General features: G+C 34.7%; 1 protein-coding gene across 6 annotated transcripts in view; it reads left to right on the forward strand.

Moving 5' to 3' along the window:
- Window positions 1–25647, forward strand: part of LOC145694442 (phospholipase B1, membrane-associated-like) — a 92115-nt gene that overhangs the window by 33502 nt on the left and 32966 nt on the right. Inside the window, exon 1 of one of the 6 annotated variants that reach the window (XM_081770682.1) lies at window positions 4510–4907. The exons of 3 other annotated variants lie outside the window; for them this stretch is intronic. The gene's annotated coding sequence lies outside the window, so the exon portion shown is untranslated. Of the gene's footprint in view, window positions 1–4509; window positions 4908–25647 lie in introns of those variants that run through there. 2 more of the 6 variants (XM_081770719.1, XM_081770728.1) reach the window with 2 other exon arrangements.

Genomic DNA, 25647 nt, shown 5'->3' on the forward strand with positions numbered 1-25647 from the left:
ATGTCCCGTTGCGCCCTCCGAAACATCACATTATAAGTAAAGGTACAAACTTTTTTAATAATAAATTCTTACATTTGTTATTGGTAAAGAACCCTTGATAAGTAGAATGGGCACTTTACATAAGGCTCCCTTGCGAAATCACATCAAAGATAAACGGTTTTATTTATTCTGTATGGCACAGTTCTGTACAATGAATACATGATGTTACTGTTGGTAAAGAAACCGTGAAGGGTACAATGCACCCTTGCGAAACCACGTCAAAGATAAGCTGTTTTATTTATTCTTCTGTATAGCATAGTTCTGGACAATAAATATATACTGCTACTGTTGATTAAGAACCCGTGAAGAAGGGTAAATTGCGCCCTGCGAAATATCACATTATAGAAAAGTGGTTTTAGTTGTTCTTCTATATACCAGTTCTGTATAGTAAATTCATATAGTGGCTGCTGGTAAGGAATTTGTGAAGGGTACAGTGCGCTCTTATAAAAGGCGGCCTGCGAAATATTACATTATAAATATTAAAAAAAAAAAAAAAAAACATTCTGTATACCAGATTTGTATTGTATATACATTCATACAGTTGCCATTGGCAGAGAACAGATAAAGAGTACAATCACTTTTCAAAAAATATATATAAATCAATTAAAGAATTAACTTGCAGGTCTATTTGGTAAGTTAATATAGGAGCTTTTCGTGCTGCTACTCATTTAACCCCCTCCCCCAAAAAAAACCTTCAGAAGCGAAGTGCAATCGATATAGTGCAGTTTAAAGAATACAATTATTATTTTTTTTTTTTTAAAAAAAAAAGCTCTTTATTTACAAATCAGATTGTTTCTGTGTGTTTTAGAGCAGCGTTCGAATAATCAGTGCCTATTGTATTAATAAAATATAGCTATATTGATTTATTGGTATATACGAGCTTCATTTTGTTTGACAAAAAAGTTAGACTATTATAAGAACTAAAAAGTGTTTCTCTAGTAAAGACGTTTTCACAGTTTACCTATTTACGTTACTAAACAAAATTGGTGGTTAATACATAACATGTCTCCCATCAGGCACGTAGTCAAGGGGTGGGTCCGGGGGGTCCAGACTTTCCCGTTCAAAACCATAAATGAAAAAATTAAGGAACGACGAAATAGAAAGGAACGAGAAAAACAAGAATCAGCGTTAATAATATAAAACTACAGCAAACGATTGGCTACTCTTTTTTATAAGGAGTTTTGTGTGGAGGAAACGAAAGAGGTTCACGTTTAAAATGGACATTATTAGAACGGAACAATCCGAATTCCATCTAGCTCCATGTTAATCCTATGGACTACAAATGACAATCGATAAACCGGTTCGATCAGATAGACTCTCAGGTAGAACTTAAAAAATGCCCCCAATCAGCAATAATATGAGCCTGAAAACATAGATTCCGGTTGCACGTGTTAAAAAAAAAAATCAATTTCGCAGCAACACTAATCCACTTTATAGTATGTTTTTACTGCCAATGAGGTCTTATTGCTATCCTTGACGGCATTAAACGAAGATAAGAGAAAGAAGGAAGAAGACAGGACGAACCGAGTTCAAATGACTTCGGAAGACTATATCTTTTTCAATATTTTAAAAATATTCTTTTACTGGAGATTTCTTTGTTATTAAATAATATCCTCATTTTATTGTCATAATAAACCAATATGGGTATGTTGCCAGTAAAATAGTTTAGATTGTTCGAGCTCCTGGTGTGTAACCACAATATTTCATGTCACTACCACCCCCATTACGAAATCCTGGCAAAACGAATTAATATATTTTGCCAGTAAAATAGTTTAGAACGATCCAGCCCCTGGTGTGATAACCACAGTGTTTCGTCACGGACCCTCCCTATTACGAAATCCTGGCTACGTGCCTGCTCCCATATAGTCCTATATACAAGGTGTGACCTAATTAATATAACAAACGTCGGGAGGTGATTCCTGACACTGAGATAAAACGAAAAGTATAGATCAACTTGGTGTAAAAAAAAAAAAAAAAAAAAAAAAGCCTCCCTTCGGCGCCTTGATCAGTCGTTCTTTCAAAAAAATATTCCAGAGGGGCACTGCTGGTACTATTCTATTTATTATTATATTATGGACGTATTATTTTCTTCTTCTCGGGGGGGCAGTGCCCCCACAAACATGTCTGGAAGAAACACTGGCCTTGATTACCCGAAAATTTGTCGGAAAAATGAAAACAGCCATAACTCAAGAACAAAACGTCGAGTCGAAGTCGGATAAAAGAGAATGTCCATTAGTTTTAATCGTAAATTCCATTAGTTTACAATTGGATATAGTGCAGTGGCGGTGCAAAGGTGACTCCCAAAGAAACTGGAATATTCTTTTGAGTATTTTATCAAACGTTCGAAGAAGGAAATGAACAACAATGAAGTGCAAGATATCAACAATGAAAAATAGTAGTACATCATTCAAATTTGAACACATGGGGGCACGGTGGCTCAGTGGTAGAGCGTTCACCTCCGGTGCTTGGGGTCCCAGGTTCGGCGCTGTGTGGACTTTGTGGTGGACAAGCATCGTGCTCGTGGGTTTTCTCGGGGTTCTCCCGTTTCCTCGCACTTTCTTCATTCCACCATATCACTCATCTCTCATCATCACCCCTTTAGCATAAACGTAGGACGTAAAATTTAAAGATTTCATTTCATTTTTTTTTAAATTATAACACTTAGAATTCAAAAGAGAGAGATATGCACATATCTCTCGGAAGAAGAATTTAACTGGAACGAAGTTGTTAACGTATCACACTTATATCTTCTAGGCGATGACGGATGATAAATTAACGGCTTCCTGTCCAAGTTACGAGTGTGTGAAAATGGAAAACAATAACTTTGATCCAGATTAGGTTTAAAACTCGAGTACCCAACTCAATAAGTCGCTAATTATGTATTAACGAAGAACAATAGAGGACTTGTTAGAGTAAAAGTAATTTTGTTTTGGAAATTTAGAAGGTTAGCAAGGTATAGCCGTTCTACAGTAGCTATGTTTTCTCTTCTCTGTTTTGCCTCTTTCTTGTGGTATGATCGGATATTCAAGATCACATCCATGTCAGTCAGTAATCTTGGAATTTATCCTTAAGAATGAATAGTTGAGGTTTATTTTCTTTAATAGGATTACCAGAAGCGTTGTATTTGCACGATTGTCCTGTATTTTACAATCTATTTTCATGTCCTGTATGAAGATTTTAGTACAAGAAACACATTTGTCTTCTACTTGGTTACTAGTACCTGCAGTTCAAATTTTTGAGTCATTTCAAAGATACTCATTCTGCTGGCTTCGTGGAAGAAATGTAACAGTACACTCTCTGATGGTATGCTCTCGCGAACGAGTCGGATCTCCTGAAAAACTTTGAAATCAGCGCGTGAACTGTGACTCGCTAGAAATAAGTGACGGTCCTATAGGAGCGGGAATGTTCAGGGAACGTGGATCTGTATGACGTTTGCGAACGTTCCGCTAAATGCCAAAAAACTTAGGAATTACATGCGATGTTTAGAAATCTGCTTTCAGTTTGTATTTGTTTTTAAATATATTTTGTTTGACATCTTCTATCCCGTGTTTACCGTGGAGAAATATGTCAGTTCTATTAATAGTGAATGTACTTATAATGGATACCGGTATAGATTCCTGTATTTGACGATTTGACTAGAAGTCTTTGTAGTGGTAGAATTGGAAATAAGACTACCGGTATGATTGCAGTAGGTATATTTCAATATAGGCCTACGTAATAGAATTTATTTTTAAATTTTTAGAACTGGTATAATTTTTGGTATTTTAATTTACTACAGGTATGTCATAGAGATGGTGGCCCCATTCGATCATAGAGTCTTTATAGAATATGGAGTTTATTAGTGAAATAGAAAACTTCTTGTTGAGATTTCTCATGAATTGCTTCAAAGTGGTAAGTTTATCCTGAGGTCTTCTCTCTCTCCGCTGTCATGCGCATGAAAAACATGCTCTCCATCAGTAGCGTTCATAAGCGAGGTGTCCTGGTTTTAATCCTCCATCTTTTAAGCAAGACATTATGCAAAAATAAAAATAACAAAATACCTTATTAAGATATGTACACAAACACTTGAAATGATATCAAGTTGGAAGCTTGAATCCCTCCCTTTGACGAAATTCTGCATACGCTACTGGCGTCATTCCATCACATAGGAGTCAACACTTTACGTGTACGTCTTGTACACGTACAAGAAGGAACAGTTATGTTCCGAACCCGAATAAAGGTAAATTAGAATCACAGACATCTCAAATGGTGAAAGAAAGTGAGATAAAAAAAAAAAAAAAAAATCAGTTAACTTCGTGCTTCTATTAAAGTCAGCAGAAGCCTTTTTTTGCTTGAGTTCGAAAAGGTATACCGTTACGCCACCGCAGTATGCGCCCACATCATGATTGTATCGTAGCGTGGATTATGTTTCGCATTTAAATTCCTTACGGAATCACCTATCATACTTTCTCCCAACCACGTTGTTAAACTTCCTTGAACGGCCTTGATCTTCAGAGTCTTTCCTGTCCTTCCGCTTCGCTTTCTTCCTCGATGACCTTGAATTCACTGTTTCTTCGTCAGCATAGTGAATGACCTGCTGCTACTCAATTTCAACACCAACTATACTTATTTTCCCTGTGTAATACCAGCTACTTCCGCTGTTTCTACGAAAACGTCCTTGTTTATATTATCTGGATTTTACGTAAAATGTTCTCACATCAATTGATTCAACAAACATTCTTTTCGAACTGAACTATATATTCTTAACATATCCACAATAGACTTTCTTCAACAAATCAGAGAAGTTATGGATGTGAGTTTGAACAGAAGCACTAGATGGTAGTTAAAATTGTATGGATGTCACCAGGTCTTGTTTCCATTACGTAAAGGTATGTAGCATATATTTTGTTGTATGAAGGGCAATTCAAAACTTTGTCTAATGAAGTGGCTAAAAAAAATCTTGCAAGTATCCGGGTACTTAGTTTGGGTCTAGAATCTAGAATCCTTTTACGATGAACACCTAGTCTCTACTAGCGTGAATGATATACCAATACTAAGTAGTATAATAAGTCAGTGTACTATAAAGAACTGTTTGCTACAATATTCCAAAATTTTCAGTAAATTACTTCAAATAAGATATTGAAGGTCAAGCTGATTGGCTGGCCTGCGTTCCTTTTTAGCATCAAGGCTATATGTGACATTGACCTACAGTTTAAGATGGAGTCCGGACTAGCATAATATGTTAAATTTCAAGGATCTCTAAATGGAAATCGAATGTGGAATCCCGTGCACCAAAGGCGTGTACGCCAGAAACTAGACCAGTGGGTAGCGCAAGAAAGACAACTGTATAAAAGTTTGTATAAGGTAGGGTTACTTATCCCATAAGAGAGTTGCCAACTTATGCAGAGTCGTTTTGACCCATGATTAGCATACTACTAAAAACCTGACTACTACAGGAAACATATGTTAGTCGAACTCTTTAGTATGGCACTAATCACGTTACAAAAGGACTCTGCATAAGGCCCTTAATGTTTAGTCTCGGCAAGTATAGCTGTTTCGATTGGAAGACCAACTATGCTATGCCTGGTCTCGAAATTTTTGAGTTTAACGTCCCACTATTATGCCGTTTAGGCTAAGGGAAACAAGTGAATGATGATGGAAGAATTGGTGGAATGAAAAAGTGTGAGGAAACGGAAGTACCCCGAGAAAATCCTTGAACACGATGTTGTTCACCACAAACTTACTTGGCCGGAAATCGAACCAGGGACGCTACATACCTAAGGTAAGCCCTCTTTCACTGAGCCACCGTATCCCTACGCCTCGTCTCGAATTTCTTCGCAAGATTTGGTCTCGCATCGTCTTGTGAGCAACCCTAGTGTGGGAAAACGTTTGAATTCCCGGTTCGGATCAAAATAACTTACAAAACTTTTACTTCTATTCCGGCTCGTGTCATCTAACATTAACAATTAACTAGAAATGAGCACGATTTTCAGAAATTTACTGATTGTTCCAAAAATTATAAAATACGAGTACATAAATTCCATGCACTCTGGACAGAAACGGTAAGATATACAAAAAAGGGTAGGATAGGGCGTTCGAGTCAGGCCATAGGAAGCTCAAGGATTGAGTGGACATTAGGTTCCACACTTTCTACATTACAATAAGCTACGTAGTCAACACAAAAATCGGACCACTTTTAGTCTACCAGTTTTTCAGACGCTGAGAGAAACTTCAGCCTCTACCGGGCATCGAATCTGGATCACTCCGTTGGTACCTCTGAAAGGAGCCCAAATTCTCTAAATGATCTAGGTAACCCTAGTGTTGTTCACGAGGTGAAACGAAATGAGAAATAAGGTTTTATCGTATTTTATTGAAAATTTCGTACGGTTCTCCTATCGATTCTCCAAGGTTTTCTCGTTTCATATTGATTCTCGGAAAGCCTTTCTCGTCTTGTCTAGAAACTTTTTCGTGTTATTTTGTAAATTTCTGTACAAAGCTGAATCACGAATTTTTTCCCCTTAATTTCATGTAGAAGTTATCAGAATGCTTTCGCGTCACGAGAGGTCCACAAAATGATAACAAATCGTATTCAATTATTGGAGGATATTGTGTAATGATTTCCGTATTTTCAGATGTCGACACATGCTCTTCATTATCAATTTAAAGTTTCTATATTGTGAACTATGAAACACTACAACAGTGTTTGAGATATAATACTTGAGTAGCACTGCTCACGAGAATCGTGAAATATCTCATCTCGTCTCGAAAATGAGACGAGGATTATCACGTTTCTTGCCTCGTCTTGAATCTAAAAATAAAACAAAATCTTTTCGTTTAACTTCCCTCGATTAGGTCTTTTAGGCTAAGGGAGACAGATGATTGAGGAAAAATGAAAATGAAATCTTTGAGTTTAACGTCCCACGGTTATGCCGGTTAGGCTAAAGGAGACGGTGATGACGAGTAATGAATGAAACGGTGGAATGAAGAAAGTAGGAGGAAACGGGAGAACCCCGAGGAAACACACTCACACGGTGTTTGTCCACCATAAAGTTCACTTGGCGGGGGCTGGGATCGAACCCAGGGTCCCAAGCACCAGAGGTGAACGCTTTACCACTGATATTTGATTTTGGAGTCTTTACTTGGTTTGTTTATTTCATTTCTACATTACCTCTGTAAAGATTCATCTTATTCACATCAGAAGGAGTCAAAGTACCTTACATTGAAGAAATATCAATTGACATGTGAGAATCTATAATTATTCAGTTCGTAAGGATGACATCAGTAATTGTGAATCCCATTCTAGCCACCCATTTCAGTTTCTCGGTAACTACTACTTTTTTTAAATCACAGAATTGACTGGTCTACCATATTTTCTTAGGTATATTTAAAATGATTGTTGCTTTTGCTGGTTTCTATAACATTATAGGAACATTTTTAATCAGTATAATTCCAACAAGTTCTTGCAATTACACAATTTTAAACCGTGTTGCCAACTTGACCAAATAGTTTGTCATATCTCCGCAACGGTTCATCAACCTGCAATTATGGGATTGGGATTAAGATTTTAGATTTCTGGGCATCTATAATCATGTTAGCCCGTCACGTATGAAGAATGACGTCCCTCGGTGATCACACTATCCGAGGAAAAGGAAGAAAGAAATAATTGGGGAAGGAAGGAAGCGAGTTAGAGCCTGTATATTACGTACGGTACCTTCCGGCATTTGCTTAGTGTGAATAAGAAAAACCCAGAAAAACCTGATTCAGAAAGGCTGGCCTAAAAAGAAGACTTTTACACTTTTTCGACCGTGTGTCTCCAAATACCAATTATGATTCGTATCTCTATCGAAAACCATCAGAGTGATTGCCTGATTACATGTAAAATTTATGTAACCACATTTTCGAAGTAAAGCATTTTGAGAAAACTGTCCCACTTGTATTATAATTTTTGTAGAGGCGTCCAAAATTTGGATGTTTGTGACGCTGTAGCGTCCTTGGTTTGTGTCACTAACAAACAACTTTGGTACTGAATGTTTTCACTTAACGTGTAGCGTCAAAATACGTAACAATCTGATGTAATGTCATTTTTTTTTTTTTAAATACAGCTTTATGTTAAGTTGGCAACACATACTACGTTAAGCTGTTGTTAATAGTAAGCATGAAATTAGAATTAGAATTTTTTAGTTTAGAATTTGATCGTTCGTTTTTAATGTGTTTCTTTTGCTTCAACTAATTTCCGAATGGCGTATCATCTTCATCTCAGGCCAGCAATCTCTCGATTGGTTTGACTTAGGTTTCCACCCTTCCCTATCCTGGGGCAGACTTTTCATTTCTTTTTAGCTTTACTTAATGACATATAAATGATAAATAATTCGTCTAAATATATGCCTTCAAATTAATATATAGGGTCTACCATATAATATTCAGCAATACAATAATAATATTCGAATTAATTTACTTATTTGAATTTTGGCTTGAGATTTGTAATATCTTTATCAGCACTGAGATTAATGACACGTAAAATTACAGCTTTATATGGAATTAGAACCTCATGAGTTACCACTGGAAATCGAACCCTGGTCTCCCGCGCCAAAGACGGGTATGCCAGTATACAGGAACGAGGAAGCTCTAATTTACTAATTGTTGCAATACTCAAGTGTAAAACTTAACTTGATGATTCGCGGAATAGACACGTATAATGATATCAAGGTTAATAGCTCTCGTATAAGTCAAAGTTAATTATGTGAATAATAATTAACAGGATTTTTAAAACCCAGAATTACTTAAATATTCCAAGAAAATGATCAAAGGACTAACGCAATCTGTAATATTAGAAAGTTATTTCGTCATAGTTCAAGTTTTGTTAATAAAGAGGGGAAAAATCAAATTATATGTTTATTGTTTACTATATATTTTCTTTTTAAAAAATAATACGAGTAAGTTATATGTTTTCCCTTGGGTATGTTAAAGGATTGTTATTCTTCTTTTGGCCCAAAATATTGCTGTGCGCCGGCACACGTTGCTTTTACTAAGGCAATAACGTTCCGTAGCGTTCTGCACTATTCTGTACGTTTTACCGCTATTCACATCGTCGTCACTTATTTACCGCATTTACAACACTTAATTGCAGCACGTTTCTTTCTTCATTTTCTCAACACTCACGACAAGTACAGAAACACGGATGTGATGGCAGTGCTGAACAATAGACGATTTTCATTGGACGTTCATGAGCCTCTACAACTCGTGTAGACCTGTGACTAAGACAATCATGTCCGTACGCGTTCTGCATTACTCTGTACGTTTCAGTCGCTGTTTCACCGCATGTAACACAAAACTTGATTGAAACACGTTGCTACATTTTTTCAACACCGACAACGCATACAGAGTGTCATATTGGTTCCGAACAGCATTAAAATGGACGAATTTTCTTGGGCGTTCCAGAGCCTCTACGATTGGCCCCAAGAGTGAGGATCGGCAAGGAATATACTGTATTTCGAAACTATCATAGCCTACTGTAGTTAAACATTTCTTCCAGTGATATGTATTTTATTTCGGAGTAGTCCCGGAACTTATTAAACGCACCGCGTATGGACATTATAGGTGACTACGTGCATCATTTAGTCCAGACCTTGATGACCCAGTTTTGCAAAATGGCAATGCTCTAATTGGGAATAATGGGGGAGGCACCGTGGCTCAGTGGTAGAATGCTTACCTCGAGTATGTAGGGTCTCTGGTTCGATCCCTGGCCGTTAGTTTGTGGTGGACAGCATCGTGTCCGTGGGTTTTCTCGGGTATTCTTGTTTCCTTCCACACTCTTATTTAGGAATATTCAGCTTGTGTGGTCCGGGACGAAGGTATTCATTCGGCAAGAACTTCACTCGAATTAGCGCTCGCCAACATTACTGTAACTCACGGTGATAAGGTTGAAGTTGGACACCCCTGGGCAACTGTGATTCATATATTGTATGTGCTTACGTTTTTTGGTTTGGTAATTAATGAATTTGATATTTAACATCCCGTTTAGCAGAGGCTATATGAGCTATAGCCCTACAGCTTAACATTTGATTCGAATCATACTCGTTCTGACGTTAAACTGAAAGATTTCATTTTTTTAATTCTGAATAAACTAGAACACCTTCCTTATATCGTCCAGTCCCCAGACCGCAACATCATTGAATAGTTTTGGTCAATTCTTGAGCTCACTTCCTCCTCCTCGCTGACTGTACTTAATACTAAATTGCATGAGCAACGGTACAATATTCTTCTGGAAACTGTTCATGCCATGTATCTTTCCATTCCATCAGTGTTGTTTGTAAGCTAACATAGTATAATGTAAACATGAGGAACGCTTATGTTCTGATACGAAACGTCGTGAATAGGAAAAGTTTGTACAATATGTTTGTTGAATTCTCTTACGAAGTAGGTAAATTTAATGATACTTACAATACACATGATAGGCTAGTAAAGTAATTCCCAACCAGTGTATTGCGACACACTGGTGTTCCGCAGAGCCATAGGGTATGCAAAATTTTAGAATTTAAAAATCATGAAGCATTTAATAATTAGTTACAATCAATTTTGAGACAGACTGTAGCAGTCAACGCCTTCGAGGGCAGCAGCAATGCTCAATATTAAAAAAAAGAGTCATTATTTTATAGAAACTTATCTTATAATATTGTAATTTATATTATTACTAGCATCGATTACCCGGAAAATTTAAATGCATAACTTCGTATCTCAAGTGTTTGGTACCCGTGAGATATGCTGTTTTCATTTTTAGTGGCATTGATTTAAAAGGCACTGGAAACATCACTGTTCATCTCAGCAGCCCCGAAAACTACGGATTCGATACTAATATCGGTCATTTTCGCTCATTTATATATATCCCTTCCTCAAGTTGTGGGCCGAATTTGGTTTTAAACGGGATCGGAAGTGTCACTGTTTATCTCAGAGATCTCAAAAACTATGGATTAGACATTAATATTGGCCATTTTCGATCGTTTTTATATATCTCCTCCTTCCCCTCCTCCAAGTTCTACCGTCAAAGTGACACGACAAAAAACATCCCAGGACTGAACCTCATCTATGGAAAATTTTATCGAGATCGGTTCAGTGGTTCAAGAGTAATGAAGTCCTAAAGACAGTCACTTCCATTTTTATAAAATATATATATCTCCTTCCATACCTTTCGTAAATTGCACTGTCAAAGTAAAATGATAAAAACTATAAATATCTCAGGCCCGAACATCATCTACGTCAAAAATTTGATCGAAATTGGTCGGGCGGTTGAAGACATTAAGAGTCACAAACATAGTTTCTTTCAATTTTTAGATTAATAATACTGTAAATCAAATAAGTGTCGCGATGTTATGTCTTCTTCAATGCTTGCCAGTCTCTCCCACTGGAAGTTCTTTTTCATTCACTGTTACTCTTCGCCAATTATTTTACAATGAGTTCAATATGTGACCATCACGTTGGAAACTGTTTCCCCGAGAACGACAGCATGTATTATTCGGCATGCATGTATTATTCTTTACCTGCACTATTTAGATATTTTAATCAAAGGTGTTATAAACTAGCCAACTATTTAATTATTTTATATAGGTTAGAAGAAGAAGTTATATATATATTTTTAAGAAGTTATAATTATATAAATGTTTTGTATCTTAGAATGTTGATTGTGTAACAATAGCAACGATATAACATATGGTAGTAAGATGGCTGTAAGCAGCCTAGGTTTAACTATACAATAAATACATTCGAATAAGCAACATTTGCAGTTTTTGTGCTAATTTAATACGTGTGCAACTCACTTATTTGAACTAGGGCTCAACGATTACGTTGTATAATTGCACACGTATTAAATTAACATAAAAACTGCAAATGTTGCTTATTCGTATGTATTTATTGTATATTTAAATCTAGGCTGCTTACAGCCATCTTACTACCATATGTTATATCGTTGCTATCGTTACCGAATCAACATTCTAAAATACAAAACATTTATATAATTATATCTTCTTAAAATATATATAACTTCTTCTTCTAACCTATATAAAATAATTAAATAGTTGGCTAGTTTATAACACCTTTGATTAAAATATCTAAATGGTGCAGGTAAAGAATAATACATGCATGCCGAATAATACATGCTGTCGTTCTATCTTTATGGCTCCCGACAGGACTTCTTGAAGTGATTTAGCACTTCTAGAAAGAATTCTGGACCGTATGACAACTTTACAAAGATAAGTATACATTAATTATTGGATAGCCCTCGTATATACAAAATTCACAATACATATAAATACATATCTTTATATTCCATTTTATTTATTCTTTATATCAATTATATTCTTTTATAATTAATTATACTTCAAATTCTTTATAATATCGTGGAGGAGGGTCTATTCCAAAAATTATGAACAATTAAAAGTTTGTTTTTGGTCCAAGCATAGCTTTTTTTAAAAAAAAGAAACATGGTCGAGGCTCTCTGAATTTTTAAACTCATTAAAAATAAGGATGTTACAAAATATATTTCCTGCACTTGATAATTAGGTGTCACATATATTCATTACATAGGTAAAATACAACATAGATAGTATAGAATTTAGAAGAAGAAAGATAAAGTGAAATTATGATAGGAAAAATCAACAAAATTGATGTTAATTAAATTATAAGATAACGTGGTTTGATATTGGATCACAACTGATTAAAATGAAATATCAGTTAACATACAAATATTAAATTAACATATAAGGATAACATAAACATTAACAAAATCCTAAGTACAATCTAGAATATCAAATTGATAGCTATTTAGTTTCATTCTCAATTGATTGATTAGATACGCTTAACGCTGATGTGGATTCAATCCAAGCCACATTAGCACGATCTAGTTTAAATTAAAAGGATTAGTAGATTCCAATAAAGTACATTGTATTCCGCACTCTTGAGTATGTTCTGATCGATTACATAAAGATACTGAATTTGAGTTTCTGTTACTGTAAACTTGTCCATCTAGGAGTCTATTTTGTGACCAATTACGCTGATTCGTATTGCGATTTCTACTAGGATTCCTATTATAATTCCGGTAACTTCTGTTACCGTTACCATATCTATAATTAGGTTGAGTTGAGTTGCCGGTACTATTTTGATTATTTGTTCTAGTACCAAAATAATGGACACTATTTCCTTGAGAGTTAACACTATCTTTATTTTGAATACTTAAATTTCGAATGTGTGCATAATTAATATTATTACGTCTAGAAGTAACCTGACTTTTTTCTGGATTTCTGCTATTTCTTTGTGCTAGAAATTGACTTTCGTAGCTCTGAACTAAAATGATTAAATGATTAAAATTGACACATTGAGCGGTCATCAACATTTGTTGTAATCTAAATGGTAATAAAATACGGACAGAAGCTATTATACGTGATTCTGGTTGGTTTGGGTTGAGTGCTTTTAATTCATTATATGTGGCCACTACAAATTCAGTAACATTTTTATGTATCTTAGGGTCAAATGATTTCGTTCTTAGCAATGCGTCCCTATTTGCTAACATGAAGTCGTTTTCATAGTTTGCCAATAACGCCTCTTTAAAATCAGAATACCCATTAATGTTATCTCGGATTGCTTTGTACCAAGTCAAACATGGGGGCAATAAAACATGAGGAAGAAGTTTCATGAATTTCGACTCTTTAATTCCCATTAATTCGCACTCATCCTCGAACTTTTCTATAAATACCCTAGCCGGGATATCCTCAGGTACACCACTGAATTTTGTTAAGGATTTTATTTCACTGAATCGCAAAGGCGTATCAGTACTATAAGATTTAGAACACTTACAGTTACCGTGAGAGTTCTTACTCTTCCGTGTAGGATGCTTCGTTCTTCTTCCTGATTCGGTGCTCTCTTCATAAGATTTAGAACACTTACAATTACCGTGAGAGTTCTTACTCTTCCGTGTAGGATGCTTCGTTCTTCTTCCTGATTCGGTGCTCGCTTCACTATCAACCGATGATCCACTATCTTCAAAAATTACTTGGGAATGAGGCGTTGGTTCTGTCCCATTATCAGGAGGTCGATTGATATTCCTAGGTCCATCATCGCGCTCCATTTCCTTAGCAAAAATATACTTTTCCTGGAAAGTATGAAACTCCTCTTGAAGTCCTTTAATCCTATTAGAATGTTCGTTTACAACCGATTCTATAACTTCGACGGTATTTTGTACTTCGGTATAAGTTTCAGCTACCTGTTCCATTTTCTGTTCGCATTTCTCAAATCTGGCATTAATTTGTACATTCATTTGGTTCTGCTGCTGATGTAACTGTTCCCATTTATGGTCGTTTCTCTGCTGTAACTGTTCCATCCGCTGATATATATTATCTTCTAGTTTGTGTTGAAGTTGGTTCATTTTGTCATCAAATTGGTCTTCAATTTTATGCTGCAAAGCATTCATTTTGTCATCCAACTGCTTGTTCATTTGCTCTTCAATTTTATGCTGCAAAGCATCCATTTTGTCATCCAACTGCTGTTGAGACTTGTTCATTTTATCCTCAAATTGTTCTTTAATTTTATGCTGCAAAGCATCCATTTTATCCTCAAATTGTTCTTTAATTTTATGCTGCAAAGCATCCATTTTGTCATCCAGCTGCTGTTGCAAGTCGTTCATTTGACGGGATATTTGTTTGAGGACATCTGCCAAATTTTCAGATGTACCAGTTTCACTTTGATTAGTCCTAATGTCGTTAACTTCACTATCTGATAAATCCATCTTAGTGTTTCTATATATTAACTTTCCACTCCTCAAGATGGTATAATTATTAATCGACTCAATGATGTATGTAGTTTAGCTATACTTTCAAACAGTACACAATGAATAAAACAATTTTGTAGCACTCACTTGTGTTTTCTGCTAAACTTGGTTTACTAAACTTCTTACCAGTTTTTAGCTATTCCCGGTGTGAAGGCACCATTATACAACGTAATCGTTGAGCCCTAGTCCAAATAAGTGAGTTGCATACGTATTAAATTAACATAAAAACTGCAAATGTTGCTTATTCGTATGTATTTATTGTATATTTAAATCTAGGCTGCTTACAGCCATCTTACTACCATATGTTATATCGTTGCTATCGTTACCGAATCAACATTCTAAAATACAAAACATTTATATAATTATATCTTCTTAAAATATATATAACTTCTTCTTCTAACCTATATAAAATAATTAAATAGTTGGCTAGTTTATAACACCTTTGATTAAAATATCTAAATGGTGCAGGTAAAGAATAATACATGCATGCCGAATAATACATGCTGTCGTTCTACGCTGCACCAACTAACCGAGCACCCACAAAATTGCCTTTTCGAAACTCAGATTGGTCTCCCATTTCACATTATAACAGTCTGCCCATTTTAGCATACATTTCCGTTCTACCCCGCGTAACGTACTACAACAGATAACATAACACACCTCAAGAACGGTTAGTGGCTGCATACAGACATTCAGTGTACCGCTTGGGACAACTTTCGTGTTACAAATCACAGATATTTTCAACATTATTGTATTTTGATAACAATTTGTACATCGGAAGAAACAAAAGAGGGGTTGGCATCCTAAAATCAGTACATTAAGTATTTGCACAGTAAGATAAAATTATAGAACGTTAGAACTCCCTTGTGGCTATATGATCAGCATACACGTGTTAGGTGGAGAGACCCAGTTCAATTCTTCGTATAGCTCATGTGTTTGGGGTCTCACGTTAAGTTGTAGATTCATATCTCATATAGCCTCAGTGCTTACAGGGATACTAAAATCTAAGCCAACCAAAGGAATTAATCTTTGTCTGTGAATTCAGTATTATATGCTTAGTTAACTGTTCTTTGTTTTAATAGACTGTTCATATAGAGAGTGGTATTGAAGGCAATTCCTTGGAGAAATTATTATTATATAATAACAATAATAGTAATGTATTTTTCGTTTCTATTATTAATACTACACCCACAAAAATAACTCATATGCTGTATACTATGTGATTGCAACTAATGAACCCTATGATTTAATGAACATAATAGTTACTTGTGGTAAAACGAATTTGATGCTATCACGTACAGCATATACTGACAATGAGGTGTCTATTCTGGATTGCTATTGACCGCGACCTTAAAACGCTGTATTACAACACTTTCCCTTGTTTTTCTTAGTCTAGCGACATGTACGGAACATGGTATGCATAAACCCGTTGATCTTAAATTTCTTCGATTTTATTGTGTCTCGTATATGTCTATATCTATCTATCTATCTATCTATCTATCTATCTATCTATCTATCTATCTATCTATCTATCTATCTATCTATCTATCTATCTATCTATCTATCTATCTATCTATCTATCTATCTATCTATCTATTTATCTATCTATATCTATATCTATATCTATATCTATATCTATATCTATATCTATATATATATATATATATTCAATGAAGTGCAAGAAACATTCGAATGTTTTTGATATTTAACATTGTTCCTTGATTTGAAGTTTATAGTCCCTTTCAGCACCAAGGCTATAAATGAGATGCTACCAAACTATAGACTATGAGCTCCCACCGGGAAGTAAATTCAGGTTCTGGAAAATTAAAATCGGGTCTTCTGCATCGAAGGCGTGCACGGTAATTATATATATATGAAATGAAATGAGTTTTACGTCCCACGTTTATGCCTGATAGGCTAAAGGAGACGGCGATGATGAGAAATGAATGAAATGGTGGAAAACCCCGAGAAAACCCACGAGCACTGTGTTTGTCCACCACAAAGTCCACACGGCGCAAGCTGGGATCGAACCAGTTACCCCAAGCCCCGGAGGTGAACGCTCTACCACTGAGCCACCGCCCCCGGTAATTATATATATCAATCTCAACATATTGTTACCACTATCGGATCCAGAAGGGAGCAGATCGCTTCTTGGACGATACAAAAAAGGAGTTTTACATCAAATTAGAATACAGTAGTGCAATATTTCATACATAGACCTATTAAAAGGTAGCCTTTTGCTGGGAGCGTCGCTCGCACCATTCTCCCTGTGAATACACGACTGATTACCATAGATTCGTAACTAAATATATTTCAATAGGTTAGGGACAAAATTTGAGAAATGAGGTTATATGATATATTGAGCATTAAGAGATTAAAAACGTAGAGTTGATGGAGCAAATATATCCTTTCTATGCTCGTGCGGCAGATTTTTGTTAAATTGATTTCATCAATGGCCTTCTCTACAAATTCTATCTTTGAAACGTAAGAGGCCATGTTTCAATTTGTATATTTTGAAGTCATCCCACAAAGTTTTGGAATGTGCTAAATGTTCATCCGTAACATCCTCCCCGCATTTATATTGTTAATGTCTATTTTGTAACCACTTCTAACATTAACTATATTCCAGTCAAATATAGACTTCTGGAAATCCTGTTTATCTGCATACTTTGGCTTCACTGATCTTAAGTTCCCCTTCTATATGACATGATGAATCACTTCTCAAATTTTATCTGTAACCTTTTGAAAAAAAAAATGTGTAAATACATGAGGGTAGTTCTAATTTTTACTGCACACATGGGTATAAATATTGTGCTCTAACTTGCATGAGCGAACGCAATGGATGTGATTCAGAATAAATCTCGAGGATTAGCAGACATAAATCTTGAGGTGTTTCCGTATCTCTCAAAAAAGAATAAAACAAAGTCCTTTGAAAAAAAAATATTACGAGTACACACCCTTTACAAGAGAAAATTAACCATCTCAACATTTATTTCCTTATGACTCAAACTAACATTTAAAACCAGGTTTGTTCGATGCGTTTCCCTACTAAATATAATTCGATATATTATTTATTTGCGAAAAGTGTACTAAATCCCAAACCTAAATCTAATTTTCCATTATCCGTGAACCAAACTCACAAATTACGCACCATAATATTTCATATAACTACTAAAGTTGTAAATCTCTGCGACCTTGTGAAGTTTGGTCAATAAAGGATTTTAAAAATAATAAAGCAAAAATCTGACTAAGTCCAATCTCCAAATTTGGTAATTTGGGACAAACACCTGCAAATAATAATGTTTCACAACATTATATAGTATGTCAAGGTCTACCGAGATACTAAACTTGATCGAAATCGGATAAGTTCGGTTGAATTCGTAGTAAATATAGTGTCCTTGATTTTCTAAGGAAATAGTCGATGAAGAATGAAAATATACGGTATCTAAAGAGTTGAACAAAGGACTAGAGCATCGTTGTCAAGATTTGTCATGAAATCTAGTACGAATGATTAAACTAAGATATGGGGCATTCAAAGCATATGGGATTCAAGTACAATCACTAAGGTTGTAAAAAAAAAAAAAAAAAAAGAGAGAGAGAGAGAAAGAAAAGAAAAGGAAAAAGAAAAGGAAACAAAGTCTTACAAGAAAACAGTTCTTTTTAACAATATAACAGTAAAAATGAAATGAAATTTTTGAGTTTTACGTCCCACGCTTATGCCGCTTAGGCTAAAGAAGACGGTGATGATGAAAGATGAATGAAATGGTGGAATGAAGAAAGTGGGGGGAAACGAGAGAACCCCGAGAAAACCCACGCACACGGTGTTTGTCCACCACAACAATATAACAGTGTATTTACAACATCTGGAAACGAATCTTTTAACCATTGAAAGGAGCTTCAGATAGAAATCCAAGGATGTTATAAAATTGAGGATCTGCCCATACAACAAAATCGTGAAGCCATACGTCACAGCTTTGCCACACCTACTCTGCCCACTCCGAACCACTAAGATCGCAATGTTTCGAGCCAACAAACATGGCGGAAATGAGAGTAGCCAATCAGACGTACCAGCTCAGACAATGCTCAGTTGTTTTTCGGCTTTACTGAGTTCATAGGATGAAGATACGTATGGGCAGATCCTCTATTTTATAACATCCTTGTAGAAATCTTAAAGATATGTCAGAAATTGACCAAAATTGAACTTAATAAAAGATCTAAGATAAGCGAGAACTTTGCTAGAATGGAAATACGTATGGAATGCATGGACGACTAGAAAGATTATTTTTTAAAAAAATGGGAAGGGCTTGAGGAAGATAGATATTCTTAAGCTAGATCCTAATTATGTCATTGGTCATTGTACTGATTGCAAGGTTTTAACACAGGAGAGAATCAAGTAACGGAATTTTTTTTCTACTATCGCGCCAATATAAATGTCTCAAATTCGTAATTTATCTTGCATACAATGTATGCGTGTCACTGTGGATTTACGTAGGTGTCCACATTTGGATCCTTACTTTTCTGCTGCGACAGCGATACAAGCGATGTAAACACATTTTCATTATCTACACATTCATATACTAATTACTTGCGAAACAGCAACAAGGTCGTTCATAGCAAAGTTACTACTATTGATTGACAGCAAATAAAATGTTATTTATCATATTTGGTAATTATTATCATTGTCTCCATTATAATAGCAGTGAGTTAAGAAAAAAAAAGTCTAACGACGTTAAATTAGTTATAATTACAAGTATCATTTACATTTTTTTGTCTATTATAATTAAGTTAGAACTGATTTCATACTTAAATAATGCTACCGATAGTTTTGCATTCGTTGAAAGATTGGATCCTATTAAAAAAGAGTTTTCAATCCATTTCATATCACGACCACCGTTTAATGATATCCTCTTGTCACCGACCTCCATATGTAATCTTCGGTTTGTAATAAGCTTTCTGATTATTGCTTGTAAAATATGGTGTAAAATCTTGTAAAATCTGTACTCAAATTTCACACGAGCCTTTATTTTCAATTGTGTTTTAGTATGTAAATTTTTACTGGTTTTATTCTTATTTTATTCCAGTTGCTTTTTAAACAACTCTTTATTTGTTTACTATTCTTTGAAATATATATATATATATATATATATATATATATATATATATATATATATATATATATATATATATATATATAACATAAATTATGGAAATTAGTGTTGCCGGCGAGACTAGGTGAGACGTGAAATAAGGTTTTCTCATCTCGTCTCGTAAATTTTGTACAAATCTCGTCTTGTTTACTTAATCCATCAATATGAATAAAAAAATGAAAATGACTATGTTTGTGATTTAATAACTCCTTAACTACCCGACTGATCTCGATCAAATTTTCAACACAGATGAGGTTCGAGCCCGGGATTGATTTTATCACTTCTCTTTGACAGTACAGTTTAGGGGAGAGCCAAATCCATAGTTTTCGGGGTCTCTGAGATGAACAGTGACACTTCCGATACCATTTAAATCCAAATTTAGCACCTACCTTGGGGGACGGGGAAGATACATAAAAATAATCGAAATTGACCGATATTAGTGTCGTATCCATAGTTTTCGGAGTCGCCGAGATGAACAGTGACATTTCCAATGCCATTTAAATCCAAATTCAGCCCCACAACTTGAGGGAGGAGGATATATATCAAAATGGTCGAAGATGACCGATATCAAAGAGCGCTTCAGTGATAGCAAAAAGTGACTGACTAAAGGAACATACTATTTTTTCTTATTTTAACCTAGGGAAGCGGGCAATTAACACTAGTTTATGTATAAAATGTATGCCCTGATTTTCAAATTCATTTCACCTAGAGGTTATCAAAATCCTTCCGCGTCACGAGTGGTCCACGAAGGGTATGACATAACAATCTTTAAACCATATTTATCCTTGATATATCACATGTGGGAATAGACAGAGGAAAAAAATATTGTGTAACGCGTAGATAAATGCTCTTTACTATGTTCGTACAATTACTTTATCAGTATATAATTTTTTTTTACTGTGAATCATGTAAGAGTAAAACAGAGCTCCCTTATGGTTAAGTGATTACTTTACACGTCTATGGTGCGGGAGATCCGGGTTCGACTCCCGGCGGAAGGTCATGTGGTTCGGATCCCACGCTAAGTTGTAGGCCCACAGCTTATATAGCCTGCTGAAAGGGACGCTAAACTTATATATATATATATATATATATATATATATATATATATATATATATATATATATATATATCAAATCAAGGTTTGAGATCTCCAGTGTTACCCACGAGACGTGAGAACTTTCTTTTCCAGTCTTGAATTCGAAAATGAACTTTCCGTCTCGTTTTTGAGACGAAAAATTTGCAACACTGCTGATACGAACCGCCCAGAGCAATGACTATACGCTGGTGAAGTCGTCTGCTGTGAATTTTACTGGGCGCAGCCATATTGGTTACAAACAATCTGTTGCTAAGGTGGTTGTTAAGGCAGTTTCAATGGCGTTGTATGTGGCAGCTGTGAGTTTTGTGAAAGACAAACTTAAAATTATGAAAAAAAAAAAAAAATGTTCACGAATAGCAGTGAATATATTTACTTTTTACGTATAGGAAGGCTATATTTATCATAATATGAAATAAAATGACTCCACATTTTAATTCCTTCAATCGCCAATAACTTGCTAGACAACAAGTGAGTGAGAATCTCAACCATGCACATGAGCGCCCCTTAATAATAATTTTAGATTGAGTTTAATTAAAATTATTGAAAATTGTTATGCTATATACTTCTGTCATATTTTTGTTTAGCTTCAGTGAAAATATTTAATATGGAAGAAACTTGTTTATAAAATTAGTGATCAGATATTCGGAACAAAGAAGTACAGCGTTAGAATAACCAATGGCACAGATCACAGACCAATGCATTTTAAAGCATACAATTACAAATACATAATCTCAGAAACTTAGCATCTTCGTGGAAATAATTTGCTAATTTATTCTTCATTCTTTTGTTAGCGGGTGTCCATTCTTTGCTTGGCACTGGTAAAGTTGAAATGCATCACCAGAAATAATTAAATAATTTAAAAGTATGACTCTTTAACTATCCTATATAATGTCCTAATGTTATCTGAATAATTTTCTTTGCGTCTACCACAAACGAAGTATAGTTTTGTAACATGCCAGCATATACATGTATTAAAATTCATAAGAAGAACACGTACCAATTTACGCTGGGTGGTCACTTCACGTAACACTGCATCTATGATGATTACATGCGCTCGAGCTTCAAGCTGTCCTTAAGGATGCATTTGTAGGGAGCAGGCGGATCAGTGAAGTTGGGTATGCGTGAAAGAAAGACAAGTACGAAAAGCGTACACTAACCAGGACTAGTAGTCACTACAAATGGATTTGCATTTTAATTTCTTAATAACCATGGCACATTTTTAACGCTGTTTCTATATTCTCCCTCTACATAAATAATTTTCTTGCACGGAAGTATTTTCGTAGATTAGACAAATTTTACACATAAATTTTCAAATAATGATCCCGTATTTTACATGCGTACTTAGCGTAGATCGATAGGATGTAACAATTATATTTTATGTCAAACGGTATGAGATAAATTAACAGGTTTAAACTTTACTATATTGGCTGTACTATACTCTTACTAAAATTCATATGCGGTAAGGTACGGTTAGGTTAGATTATGATTACTTAAATGCGGTTGTCTTACATATGTATATGTACCGGTATAATGCCGATTTACCAATTTTAAAATCATCCATTACCTGCAAATCTCAATTGAATCAAGTGTTTCAAATTTTTACACATATATGTAATCACAAAGGTAAAATTGTTATCGAACTTAACGCTGGTGGGGATCGGAAAGAGCGGACGCAGACGAGTATCATATTCCATGCTGGGGCATTCACTGTTCGAAGATTATAGTATGCCTTTAAACGTGTGATTCAATTATCAGTTTACTAAGAAATGATTTTTCAGTGTTCTGAGTATTAATATATATGAAACAGCGAAATTAGCCTAAAAATGTCACAAACAACCAAACAAAGAAAGATAGAGCAAGGAAGCTTTTGCTAAAAATATGTGTGTTTTAACTTCTTTCTGGCAGAATATGCAAGGAGAGAGTGTTCTTCAAAAAGATTGAGATATATATATGTTCGGCCAATAAGTAATTAATCACTATATCGCTTGTTGTACAGTGTGGCTTTGTTTTTGTTTCTCTTTAATAAGTTATATAGTACAATATTTCTAATTTCATTCTTGGGAAAACAAACAAACAAACAAAAAAAGACATTGCATGTACCTCTTAAACTGTTATGGTTATATCCGAAAACGAAACAAATCATTTTCATAGGCGAGTACCATGTAAACTTCTTCATATAACCCGCTCGAAGCTGGTTTGTTTGTAACCAGCTAGCTGGACAGGAAGCGGAAATGACGTTTACTTCACCAGCGTATTCTATGGTACCGGTATAGAGGTGTAAGACGTTACGCGTTTGTCCTTCGTTGAGATGGAATTTGACGCTGAGAGAGAAAAAGTATTCTTTAGACCAGAAAATACAACAAAATCAAGGATAATTACGTAATTTTGTTTATTATGTATTACACAACGAAAAAATGACGAATATTGTAGAGAAGATCGTCATTTCCACTTTTGAACCTATCATTCAGTGTGAGAATACTATATCCTAATCATACATTAATGACTTTGTTTTTATGTTTCACTATGTTTGTATATACTTTTGCAAATAGTTTTGCTCGTCATACAATAGAAGACACGCAAAATGCTAACTCTATGAACCTATTCTCAAAGAAATGCATTTTTTTTAATGCTTGATAAATGTTGACACAACAAGTTAATAAGGTACTTGTAATTATTACTTCTATAGAGTAAACAATAATTAAGTGTATTCTGTACAGTTAAGAAAATATCATATACTGTATACGCTCAATGTTTATGACTTTGGAGATGTGTCACTACGCATAAAAACAAACACGAATACGTACAGAAAGATAGGATTATACGAAATCTACTATGTATGATGCTAAGCCAAGTTTTCATTTCGCGAATTCAGTATTATTATGTATAAGCTGTATATTTAGTTACCTACTTCTTGCTATACAGATTGTTAGTTGAAGAAATCAACACAATATCGCCTGTGAGTAATTAACTCACTTTATAGTTTAATTATCATAAAAGTTCATCGCCGCAAAAACTGAATTTTGTGACTTGATTTTATCATGTAACGAGCCAATTCATCCGAGATTGCTATTATCTCTTGACAGTACTGGTTTATATTAGCCTTCCACTTTCTTTTTCGGTCTATGTGATTTTTTTAAGCTTTCCGACTAGAACTGTGCATACTTCCTATTGGAGTATCATTTTCGATGACTTGTAGCTGTTATAAGTTCTGCACTGTGTAGCTTTCTGAACATCGATCCATGACTGCGTACTATCACTTGCTTGGGAGCACCCTCAGTCATTTCATAAATAAATATATAAATAATTGTCTTGTTTACTTAAATTTTCAGAAGTGTTTAGTCATAATCGTTTAGCTTTCCTACACTTTTGTTCATTTTGGGTTAAATCATACAATTTCTTACTTTTAAAACAAGAATATAAATGGGTAAAGTGGATGAAATTCCCAGTCTTCGCACGGGAAGATTAAGGTTTATTCAAAAACATTTAAAAGTTGAAGAAATAAGTGAGATAAATACATATCACAGAACAACGCTTTAGATATTGCCACTGTCAGGGGGTGCACTCACGGCGCTCCAGCGGATACGGACCTCTCCGACAGTTTCTAACTGACCATACATTTGTACATTTTCTCAATAAAACTATACTTCTTTAACAAGAAAGTAATTGATATAGCGTCACATTAGAAACCACCAGAAGTCTTCCATAGTTAGAGCCTGTAAAACGTTCAATCAGTTGGTTTTATCAGTTGAGGATGTTGACTTCTGTTATCCTATCTCTACATATATATTTGCGTATTCTCAAATATAATATTTTGAAGAGACATTAGGTATGGAATAACAATTAATTAACTAGTAAGAAGTGTTATCTCTATGAATTTTGAACCTATACTGGAAACTATTTTTCATTTTTTTAAAATTCGTATTTACACTACTAATATTTTAATTTTATTATTATTATTTTACTTGTTTTTTCTTTTTCTCTTTTACATGTATAATGTTTTTCTTTCTATATATCATACGTAATTATATGACTATATCTATGTTCCTCTGTAAATGGAGTTTGGCTCTGGAGAGGACTATTATAAATAAATGTACTTATATTTCATCTATATTCTTTCTTTTATAGAAACAATCTAGGTCTATCATTGTTTTTTTTTTTTTTTTTTTAAATATAGGTGGAAATACTTTACAATTACCTATCGTCTTTTCGGGTGCAGAATAATCCCGTTCAATACTACATTGACGTAGTTGCTTATAGTAGTATTGAACCTCCCCACAAAGATTAAACCTCTCCCAACAAAAACTTTGGATGCGCGCCTGGCCACTATCAATTTCCAGGACAGCTGACTTGTCCATTCTTGCATAATCTTGAGCTTAAAGGTAATCGGAAATGTCATCAATATGTACTGGTATTCTTTCATTTAATTTTATGTATTGTTTATCGTTCATAAATGCTCTGATTTGCTCTCCATAAAATTCAAATTGCGTCTTACGTTGGGATACACAAGTCTAAATTCAATATATCTAAATAAATCATTAAGATATAAATTAGTTATACCTTTTTCTGTTGATTTA

The sequence above is a fragment of the Thermobia domestica genome, chromosome 1 (genome assembly GCF_964235325.1).
Source record: "Thermobia domestica chromosome 1, izTheDome1.hap1.1, whole genome shotgun sequence".
In the NCBI taxonomy this organism is placed as follows: domain Eukaryota; kingdom Metazoa; phylum Arthropoda; class Insecta; order Zygentoma; family Lepismatidae; genus Thermobia; species Thermobia domestica.